At 34.2% G+C, this 8,417-nt stretch overlaps 1 long non-coding RNA gene across 1 annotated transcript; it reads right to left on the minus strand.

The window, feature by feature from the left end:
* Positions 1–450: 450 nt before the first annotated feature.
* Positions 451–4,145, minus strand: LOC145062569 (uncharacterized). The gene is made up of 9 exons (XR_013687615.1): positions 3,950–4,145; positions 2,750–3,870; positions 2,560–2,651; positions 2,320–2,413; positions 2,126–2,229; positions 2,026–2,049; positions 1,673–1,852; positions 674–1,555; positions 451–575 (listed from the first exon to the last, which is right to left on the minus strand). It is a non-coding gene; the product is annotated as an uncharacterized LOC145062569 (long non-coding RNA).
* Between the last annotated feature and the right edge of the window lie 4,272 nt (positions 4,146–8,417).

Consider the following 8,417-nt stretch of genomic DNA (forward strand, 5'->3'; position numbering starts at 1 on the left):
ATTCATTACATATATAAACAATTTCTAATAAATACTTTACATAAATATTACCTGATATATTAAACTAGGTGGGGACCCCCGCGTTGCGGGGATCGGATGCAATAATTTTTTCCGTTGTTTGTTTTTTGTAAATGTCATTTGATTAACTATTTGTTTATAGTTTGAGTATTGTTATGGGGCAAGTCAAATTAAAAAACATGCACTGTCCCATTTTAGGGTTATGGGCCCTTTTAAAATTATATATTTATATAAGTTCATAAGAATCATACAATTTGCCTAACTGCACCTAGTCCAAGTACGACTACTGTAGTTCCAGTTTTCACATTTGCAGCTTTCGAGGCAACAACTACCCCTGAAAAAAAAATATTGTCATAAACTCAATTTCCCAAATGCATGATCTATTAATGTTCATTCATTTTATTACCAATCTATATATTAAACATAATAAAAGGAACATAAAATTTAACAAAAGTTATCTGGTGATACTACAAATCAACAAAAAATGGCGGTGACAAATTCACCTAAAAAAACTTCATTCTTGACATGTAGATTCATGTAAGTATTCCAACGAACAGCTGTTGTGCAACAATAAGAAAATAAAAAAAATAGATAATGTAATCTCACACAACAAAAAAAAAAAACAAACATAGCATACGTCTGCTATAGAAGTTACCTTAAAGAATGGCGAAGTTGTGAAATCGGAGATTAAATCCAAAGGCTGGTGTATCCATGGTTCTTCTTTCCTAAATGAGAATGCACTTGGGGCATTTCACTTGTAAAAATGGGGAAAAAAATACATATAAACTGAAAGTATGTTGCCATTTGGGTCATTTTACTCGTAAAAATGGAAAATGCACCTAATAGCAATGTAGTTTGGTTTTTAGAAAAAAGAATTACAAAAAAAAAAGAAAAAAAACGAAAAAAATGTGTGAATTCAAAGCTCGTTGCTATTTATTGCATTTAGCACCTAAAGATGGAAAAACAAAAAACGACAATGTACTTTGTTTTTTGGTAAAAGAACAAAAACAAAATGCAAAGTATATCGCTATTTACTCAATTTACTACTTAAATATATTCAACATCAATCTGAGTTCAAAACCGTTGAAATAAAAAAATATTAACTATAAAAATGATATGCAAGACTTGTGTCCTCCAAAATTGTTAAATTCAAATTTTTTTAAGTACAAGAACATTATGCAAGGGCATTTTCATCCAAAATTGTTAAAATAAAAAAAGTAACTATAAAATTAGTATGCAGGGGCAGTTTGGTCTAAAATTGTTAAAAACAATTTTTTTAAGTTTAAAACAATATGCAGGGGCAGTTTCGTCCAAAAATCTTAAAATCAAAATTTTTAACTTTCAAAAGAAGGATGAAGAAGGACCTGATTGAAAATTTGCTCAAAAAGAAGAACATGATGAAGTCGAAAACATTAAACTTTCAAACCAGGTAATTACAATGTCATCATACATTCATATTTAATCTAGAATGAAAAGGTGCTTACCCGTTCAACATAGGAAAACTGGAACCTATGAAATCAATAAATAAGACTCGAACCTGGGAAAGAAGAAAGAGAACAAATATCAATTGGTAGCTAGCTCCATAATTTGGGTCGCCTATTCCAACTTGCCCACTTCCCAACATAATCTGAACTTGATAATTTAACCAACTTACCATGTTTGTTGAACCTCGGGAATAGATATACACAGTTCAGAGTTGTTCCTTTTAGTCGGCTCTAATTAAGTGAAATAGTAAAGGCAAGCTGGTGAAGATCAAACGGGTGTTCCACGTCTGATCTGGAACTGCACACACTCCTATTGGCCTCTTGCAGAAGGAAGAAGGAGCGACTTTAACCTGCGTAGAACTCTATTGACTCAATGAGAAAGAAAAATTTGAATGACCGAAAGGAGAGACGTCCTTATAACCTGTAAAGGCAAGCCGGTGAAGATCAAACGGGTGGTTATTGATGGACTTTGACTAACAAATTTAAGCCTGGTTTGCATGGGTTGGAATTTAGGGTAACTTACCAAAAATGGAGCTGGAATTATAACCTGTAAACCAATAAATGTTTAATTTCTCTTATAGAAATCATAAAAAACAAAAAACAAAACACATGTATACTCAGACCTCGTCTCCTGGGGAACAAATAGCAAGAACTGCTTGTAGTAAACTTTGTTTTGCCCCATTAGTGACCACAATTTCATCAGGTGTGTAACAAATATGAATCTCCTCTATAAGAAATAAAAGGAAAATGTTTAAGGAATCATCATTAACATTTATATCCGAAAACTCAAAAGGATTCAAATTTCATTTGATCTTACCCTTCAATTTCTTGCATATTGTTGTTCGTAGTTCATGGGTACCTGCATTAGATGTATACCTTGTGTAACCTTCAGGAATTGCATTTATTCCAGCCTATTTTTAATGAAAAATATATATTAATCAAGGTTTGAACAAACAATTGAATTTTTTTTGTTTTCATACAAAAACACACACATGAAAAAGCGAGCTATATTGACTATTCCGGTTAAAAAACTCGGAATCAAATAGAGAAGTAGTACCTAATGGTGATATTTGGGAGAAAAGGGGAGAGTTGTGTGATTTATTTAGCTGACTTCCTAGGATTCTTTCGAACGATTAAATATTGATGAACCTTGAAGACAGAACGAAAGGTTAGTATACATGTCAGATTAATGTTAAAGAAGACATCATGAAAAAAAGAGATAATTGGTTAGTTTGAAAATATTGAACCTGGAAGCGACGAAAAGATTTACATATTTCATTAGAAACACCATCCTCTTTCACCAGATTAACCTCATGAAAACCTGAGCGAGGTCCCCCTGCAAAGAAGATAAGTACTTTTTCAGTATTGCCATATTAGAATTAAGGCTTACCTAGATGAGTAGCTCCTGAACCATAAGATTCAAGTGAAGCGGTTTAGATATGGTAAAAAGAGCAGTCGGTGATTAAAAAATGTGTTTAGCAGACCTAATGAGTTCGCTTTTTCATGTGTGTGTTTTTGTATGAAAACAAAAAAAATTCAATTGTCCACAAGTATTTGCATCTGCTGATGCAAGTATTTACATATGCTGTAATCCGCAAGTGTGCTAAACACATTTTTTTGCATACTTTTGTTTTCATATTTTCATATTTTGCTGATGCAAGTATTTGTATATGTTGTAATCTGCAAGTCTGTTTTGCATCAACTGTTATAATGGAAAAAAAATAAGGTACTATATATTAAAAAAAATTACATATACAATCTTGTCATTATTATGTACCTCTTCTTGTTTGCACTCTGGAATAGGTTCACTCAATGCAGTTGGGTCCAAACCATTTCTAGATAATGTATATGTTCATGTAAACAAATATAAATTTGTTTCAATTGTACATCCGAACACTCCTAATAGATCAAAAGAGTACCTTTTTCAACTTCAAATTATCATGAGTTGAGAAATAAAAGATAGGTTATAACACATGCACTTTACATGAAAATTGGAGTGTTTAAATCTGCTCAGAAACAAAAAAAAAACGAATTAAAATTGAGTTTAATTGGCATTGGTTCTAAATATGAAAATGAGTAACTTTTATGAATGTTAACTAAAAGATGAAGTTGTTCTTATTAATCTTCAATGGATGGGCAAATCAATTTTTTTTCGGACTATATGACCCTTTAGGTGCCAAGTAGCGTCACATACAACATGTTTAAGCTGGTTACTTGATCTTATTACTAAAATACTCAAAATCATATTACCCCTTTCAAATGTTAGTAGTTTTAATAGCTATAATGAATAACTCTTTCATTAGCCAATAACTGGGAAACAAACTTAGGCTACATGTCAAAAGTTGTAATTGTATCCCGCTAAGCAAACCTGAACAAAATAAGAAAAAAAATGATCAAACAAATATAATCAACTAATGAATCGGGATAAAATAAACTGAAATGAATACCTTAACTGGATCAGACATTTCATTGAACACCTTATAGGCATGTTTCTCTTCAAAAACCCACTTCCCAAACTTGTAGTAATGGAAATCATCCCCTGTCATGTTTGATCACATGATTCTCCAAGTGTAACGGTTGCAAAGCAAAAAGAGCAACATGTGGATAGAACCGGTTCGAATTTACGCTTGATTTTGTGGTATATACATTTCTTAAAATCATTATATAAACAACAGAAGAAGAAGAAGAAGAAGACGTAATACACAAATAAATCATGAACTCACTAGATTTTTGCTTTAAGACATTGTTCAAGCTTGTTTCGGCATCTGAAATCTTTTCTCTTCATGTAAACATCGACCAAATCATAGAAACCCTGGGACAAAGAGGTTGCAGGGACGAAACAAAATCAGTGAAGTAGGTGAGGGCAGATGACCGAAAGTGTGATGTGAGCATCTAATTTATATGTGGTTGAAATAGATTGATGAACTCACACAGTGTACCAATGGTTGATTCTGGTCCAGTGGAAGCATCAAGAAGAATGAACATCAAGACACCGTTGGAAGCCACTGATCAGAGGTAGAGAAGCTATGGCGGTAAAGAGGCGGTGGAGTCGGGAAGGGTAGAAACGCCGACAGTATCGTTGCGGCATCTTTGTCCTTCTCTGTTATTGAAACGGAAGCGAAACACATCCGAATATTAGTGGATGAGAAAGCGGGTATCAGAAGAATCAAGAACCTCAACGGAAGATATTGGATAAGGACGCGGTGGGAAGGATCGGAAGCGTATAAACCCAAACGATGATCGACACGTGCAGAAAAGAATGTAAATATTTACATAAAATGCCCAGGTAAAAGACAAAACGAAAAAAATATAATCAAGGGACCATTTCTGCCAAACACTTGCCGAGTTCACTATTCCTAAAAAGTATCCTCCTTTAATATATATATATATATATATATATATATATATATATATATAAGAATGTGGAATTTTAATTTAATAAAATGAAAAATACAATAAAATGACAAGTGGAAAATAGAAAATTTAAAATTTTTAGAAAATGTCATGTGTCCAAATGAAGGAGAATAGGACATGTGGCAAAAAAACATTCATTTATTATAGTAGATTCCCTGAGAAATACAAGTGGTTTCGAAAAAGTGTCAACAATAAAGTTGGTGAGTTCATAAGTGTTTTGTTATTGAAAAGTATGTCTTTTTGGTAGAAAATCGATGAACGTGGTTTTCAAAAAATCCAATATTTTCCATATATAGTTTGAAAAGTTCCCAAAGTTGGAGGGCGTTAGTATCTTTCGTAATTGAATGATAAAGATAAGTTTGTACTCAAAATAATGTAAATACTGAATGCATGTATAAATCTCGTAAATCAAGCTTGTTTTTATACTTTCGTGTGAGTCTTATAACCATACTATTGACACATACTACATGTAACAACATTCTTCAGGTGTTGTAGTGTTATGACATTTGTCACCCCAGACCTGCCGGTCTAACTGTAGCTAATAGTTTAGGTGCGGGGTTGTCAATCCCATATAGATCTATACACAAGTATCACGTTCTCCCTCCAAGAGATTATGGCTTATAATACAGGACTTGAAATGCATACATAAGAGTATGTTGAAGTTTGAATATCTCACATCACTTAGTATAAATAGATTTACGATAAGAAAGTATTTATTTCACTTTAGATGAAAGTATTTCGTTTTTCAAGATGTATACGTAAGAATGTATGAATAACTCGCAAACTATACCCATTATAGTTTTTCAGAAAGTATGTTCCATTTGGTGAAAATAACTTGGTGATATACTAAACTTTATACGTAAAGTAAGATGTTGGTATCGAAAAATAATAAGATAGATGTTGCATTTATGTTTATAAAATGATACGTTTTCTTGTATTGTACTTGTATTCCCCCTCTTAAAACATGAAAAGACTTGAAAAGTAGGGGTATGAACTCACTTGTTTGGTTTGAAGAGAGTGGGACTAGAGTCGAGCAGAACTTCAACCACAGAAGTTGCGTCTTCGAGCTTTTCAGGGATCTCGGTAGCGTAGAACCTTCGTCGGGAGCTCGGGTGCGGAAATCGAGGGTGTCAGGACGGCCTCTGGTGCTTGAAAGTGTGTGAGAGTAAGTGAGTGTTTGAGAAATGTTTGCTAAAATCCGTAGCTTATGCCTTCTATTTATAGGGCTGAAAATGCGAGTACGCTGGGCGTACCACCGGAGTACGCTGGGTGTAACTTTGCGTCATGGCTTACGACTCGAGTCTAGCTAGGCGTAGAGCTGCAGCCGATGGGACTCGACCCTGCACCTGAGTACGCTGGGCATACTCCTACATTACTCTGGGCGTAATCCTGACTTCCATCTTCTAAATTCCGTAACTTTCGCATACGGGCTCCGTTTTTCGCGTTCTTTATATCCACGCGTAGGTGAGATTATGTTCTACAACTTTCATTTAGACTCCGTCGGCTAGTTTTGACTTTATTTTTAATGCTATGTTTTTAATAGGCCGGGACTGCTAAAGTCCGTTTAAAAATTCATAGTTTCTTTATCCGACGTCGGTTTTCGTTTGTCTCTTTATCATCTTACTCCTATTGTGGAGACCTTCAACTTTCGTTTAGGTTGCGTTAGCTAAATATCGCTCGATCTTCAATTCGAGTTTTTAGCCCCCTACTATTGTTACGAAACTTAGAAAATTCGTAACTTCTTCATACGAGGTCCAATTTGGGCGATCTTTTTATGTACGTTTACAGTTTAACGGACTCTACAACTTTTGTTTAGATACTTAAGGCTAAAATGCATTTTATTGTAATTTCACTTTTTACGTTAAATAGTGTTTTACCGGGTGTGTCGTAAATATTTGAGTGGTTATAGTTTCTTTAATATAACTCGGTTTCGAAGGTTCTTTATGTTTTTGTAAACCTTGGAACGATATCTAACATTTGATGCATCCCAATTTAGATATTTGAACACTTTATTTTTGAGGTTAATTTCGTTGATTCCAAATAGTTTTCGTTGTATTTGACTTTTGAGTGTTACATTGCATTTGGAAAAATATAGGGTTGTCACATGTCATATGTTCTATTATGTGTCATTTCAACTTTTAGAACCCCATAAGCATTTTCCACATCATTATGTGCTCCTTTATGTCTTATCTTGAATAATTTATCTCTTGGTTCCACCAGGTATCAGAATGTCTTCACGAATGTGAAATATCTAGAATATATTTCGTCCATAAGGTAATACCCAAACTTATATTTGTTTCATTCACTGTGAAAGGAGAATTTGTGCCTTCTCTGACAAAAGATCGTCGAATATTGATAACTGATCAAGAACGTTAACGTCATTGCTAGAGCCCGCAACCTCAAAAAAGCATGCCAAATTCATAAATATTGGGTAGCAACATCCTCTAATACCAACGAAGGCGCTGCATGATGACCACTTGCATGCTGCATTTTCCATGCCACTAGTCATTTTTTCCATTGACAGTGTGTGCAATCAATGCTTCCAAGACTTAACCAAATCTTTCTTCACGTGCTGCGTACAGTTCTTGCATATCATGATGTAACGCCCTGTTCCGAGTTGTTTCCTATTATGGGGTGGTGATAAAAAATTGAGTATTAGCAGGATTGAGACCCTTGAAGAATTGAGATTTGGACTCATTTGGGGGTGTATGATGTGATTCGGATGATCCAGGTTTTTGGTTCGTGTTTTGGAGCCAAAGGGTATTTTGGTAATATGTCAAATCGAGCTTTTATGGAAATTGGATGTATGTTCGGGATATTGTAAGACAAGTATGAGTTGATTAAAGCGTATAACTTCTTGTTATCGTTTCATGGATATAAGGATCGTCATAATCGGATTTATAATGAGGAAGTTATGGCCTTCATAGTATATTAGGGTTAAGTAGTACGTGGGGCGTACGAGTTCTAAAGTTGGTACGCAGGGCGTACTGATGTGAGGCATCTTATCTTCCAAATTGTTGGACATGTTTCAATCACTTCATATTGTCGATGCTTCTTGATCGTGTAAAGCTTGATAGCTCTAATAACTTTGTCCTTATTCTTAAAAAAATGCCCAATTATTGAGTTAAATGATTTTTACTCTCGGAGTGTGACACCGTCCAATTGTCAACATTAGTCACATATATTCCTTCTAAACTATTAAAATTAGAGGGTATCTCAGCTCCATCTAAGGTCAAATCTCCTCGATTTTTAGTTTCATTTTCATCCCCACTTTCATATCCTTCATTGTCTGTGTCAAATTCGTTGCTCATCCCATTATTCACAATGGCAAATTGAGAAATTGTGTTGAAGTCTTCGTTGTGAATCATGCCTGACACTACATCAATATGATTCACAATAGGAAATAAAGATGGGGTCAAAATAGTTATTGTACTTTGTAGTTAACTGAGATTTTTTTAAACAGAGATGGGCTTTGCACCAAAAAAAAAATTGCAACAAAAT

The sequence above is a fragment of the Lactuca serriola genome, chromosome 7, assembly GCF_051521515.1.
Source record: "Lactuca serriola cultivar US96UC23 chromosome 7, Lser_US96UC23_V15, whole genome shotgun sequence".
Taxonomy (NCBI): Eukaryota; Viridiplantae; Streptophyta; class Magnoliopsida; order Asterales; family Asteraceae; genus Lactuca; species Lactuca serriola.